This window comes from Arachis ipaensis, chromosome B09 (assembly GCF_000816755.2).
Source record: "Arachis ipaensis cultivar K30076 chromosome B09, Araip1.1, whole genome shotgun sequence".
NCBI lineage: Eukaryota > Viridiplantae > Streptophyta > Magnoliopsida > Fabales > Fabaceae > Arachis > Arachis ipaensis.
In genome coordinates, this window is record NC_029793.2 from 16,795,890 (window position 1) to 16,799,587 (window position 3,698).

A 3,698-nucleotide genomic window follows, 5' to 3' on the forward strand; every position below is an offset into this window, starting at 1 on the left:
TTAGGAAGTGGGAATTTGTTGAAGTTCTTTCTATAGCTTCAAAGCCGACGCCATTATCTCTTCCATACTAGTTGATACATTATCAAAGATGAGCCTATTCCTAACCTTTCATAAGGACCAGCTCAAAATCACCATCATCATTCTCTAAGAGGAGCTATTGGGTTGGGTACGCAAGACTCCCATTCTCAAGTTTCACTCAACATAGAAATCAAAGTCTTCGGTCTCCTTCTAGTAGCTGGTAAGCCCATTTTTGACCAAATTTTCTTTGATTTTACACAATGGAAGATGCAATGATTGATTGTTTCTAGAAATTGTATGCATCTTCGACAGATAGGTTGAATCGATGGGATGCGATGATGAAGCTTTTGCAGCACTGGAAGCTTTTCATGGAAGCTCCTCCAGAGAAAAATCTTAATCTTCCCTGGAATTTTCAGCTTCCACAGTTCTCGCCACAAATTTCGTTGTCTCATAATCTCTGGGCAAAATTCAATGGGAGGATGCGATAACCCACAAGTCATACGGTACCCAATACTCACTTCATACAAACCACTTTTATTAAGGGCCCAATAAATTTTATCTTCTCCACCCCCAATTGTTGTACGCTGACTAGTGTCCTCAGAAAAAATACTTTTAATTAGAGTTTGATTTCACTGGCCATTAGAAAGTATTAAGTCTTTGACCATCAATAGTAGTTGATTTTGTAGATTGGAAGTTTTAGATGAAAAAACAACATAAGGATGTGGAGGAGCAAGTCAAGGATCACTGAAGATTCGGATACTGGATCCATCACCAACTCGCCAAACCAGCCCATTTTCAACAACTTTACGCCCTTCCAATATGATACATCACCCCCACGAAGGTACTATTCCGATCTCTGCATTCATTATAGAACTGTAACGAAAATATTTACCTTTGAGGAGTTTAGATAGGAGTGATTGTGGCTGAGAGACAACTTTCCAACATTATTTTGCTACTAGAGCCAAATTCTGAGCCCTAGGTCCTTAAAACCTAGTCCACCTTCCAATTTCGGTCTTGTCATAGTATCCCAACTAACCTATGCCATTTTTTGCTCTGTACCTTTTTGACCCCACCAAAATTGGGAGAGTATGTTGTGAATCTCCCTTATTAAAGTGTCAGGAAGACAGAAATATAATAATAAATAAATTGGGATAGCCTCCCCAATAGCTTTGATTAGAACATGCCTACCTGTAGAGGAGAGAAATTTTCTTTTCCACCTTTGATCTCGCTTCCTCACCTTGTCCTTGATTTCTCCGAAGGTGGCCTTTTTTATTTTTGAACTGTAGATGGAAGACCCAAATATTTATCCTGTGCACCAATATGGTCAATTTCCAATTTCCGAGTCAGTAGTAATTGAGCAGCGAGAGGAGTATTATTACTAAAGAATAGAGCTGATTTATACAAATTAACTTTTTGGACACTGAACCCCTCGTATGACTGAAGAAGATTGAGAATATTTTCACAACTGTTTTCTGACACTTTGCAAAAAAATATTGAGTCATCTGCAAACAATAAATGATTAACAGTAAGACATCTTCGGTTGATCTAAATACCTTCAATGAGACCGTTTTACTCTGCCTTGTTTAGCAAAAAGGATAATCCTTCTGCACAGAAAAGAAACCTAAAGGTTGACCTTCAACAACGACAGAGTAAGAAACTATAGTCACCACCTCCTGTATCCAACCAATCCGCCTAGATTCAAATCTCAGCTTCTCCAAAATGAACCAAAGAAAATGCCACTCAACACAATTATAGACTTTGCTCATATCCAATTTAACAGCCATTTCACTCGATAGGCTCCTCTTCTTTGTCTTTAGATGGTGCATACATTCATGAGTGATTAGGACATTGTCTGAAATCAATCTACCCTTAATGAAGGCACTTTGATTAGGGCTAATCAGCGAAGTCATAAATTTCTGTAGCCGATGGACTAGTACTTTAGAAATAATCTTATACCCAATTGAGAAAAGGCTGATGGGTCTAACCTGTGTCATATCATTTGCATAAGGAATCTTAGGAATGAGATAGATTTGTGTATGGTTGAAGCTCTTTAGTAGTCTACCACTGACAAAGAAAATGCGAACAGCCTTAAAAATATCCTCCCCTGCTAAACTCCAGTAGAATTGAAAGAATTTAGCCGTAAATCCATCATTACCAGGGATGCTCTGGGGTGAACACTAAAGACCGCACGTTTTACCTCTTCAAAACTGATCGGTCTAGTTAATTTTTTGTTCATGGTTGCTGAAACTTTGGTTTCAAAATCTTCGAATGCATGTGTCGGATTAGTTTGGTTAATCAATGTGAAGATATTCTTGAAGTATGTTTCATCTACTTGTGCAATTTCCTCACGGGTGGTAGCACACGTACCATCATTGTTTTTCAATTTCCAAATTTTATTTCTCCGGATTCTGGATTGGAATGATTGGTGAAAGAAACTTGTATTTCTGTCCCCTTCTTTTAGCCACTTTACACGAGATTTCTTCCTCCAATAGCTTTTCTCCCTAAAGTAAGTATCCTCAAGTTTATTTTCCAAGGTTTCAACCTATTCTCTCCGTGTAATACCCTCCTCTCTAAGAATTTCAAGTTGAAATGTGAGTTCACCAATGTCCTTTTTCGAATTAGATTTGTTCTGCTGCTGGCATTGAATAATACGGTGCCTACAATGTTTCAATTTATGAGCCAAAATAAACATTGCTGAGTCATCCACCCATTCCTTCCAAACTTCAGTAATAATTACCCGAATTTCTTCTAAACCACATCATCTCTCCTAAAACTTAATCATCCGATTAGATTTTTCTATGACTGAATTTGTATTAAGGAGGATAAGCGCATGATCTAAACCGTTTTCTACGGATTGAGACAGTGAGACTGATGGAAAACAATCCATCCACTTACCGTTTGCAAGTGCACGGTCAAGCCGCTTCCTTCATTAATTTTTATAAATTATTTTTACAAAAACAAAAATTTTGTTAGAATTCACCACTGCCAACTCAGCAGTTTCACTCTCCCTTCATCCCTAATTATTGTCATTAATTAATTAGTAATTAAAAATCAGCATCGACTAGAATTAATTATTTGATACTACCACTTGGCTTAAACTCCCAGTCAATAACATAGTCGTAGTTGCCACATCTGTGAGAGGCTCAGCCGCTCAAGTCAAGATGCAGATTGTCCAAAGCGATATTCCCCACATTCAAAGTAAGTTGTGATATGAATCCTCTATATAGCACCTCAATATCATAGATTGAGGTCAATCAGATTATTGCTCAAGTGGCTTGTCGAGTTCATCATATGCCACGTGTTGAAAGGTTAGATCGGATGAGCTGGGTATAAATTGGTGATTATGGTTCCAACAAGGTTGAGCTCTGAGAGTGTGCTTGGAACAGCACCAACGCCACCACTATCTTCAGCTTCATCTTATTGAATATAATTAACCAATGCTACTTAGCTTCTTCATTTTATATATATCATACCATAATAATTGAATAGCGGAATAGCTAATTATTATTGTAATATGAATTTCTACGATTGTATATATCTTCAATCAGAAGCAACTAATTCAATTATTCTTGTCCCAGCACGAATCAAGCAAAATAGCACAATACCCAACTATAGGCAACGTTTGGTTTCAAGACACAACACGCAAGTACTTTATTATTTGTTTGTTGAAATACAAATTT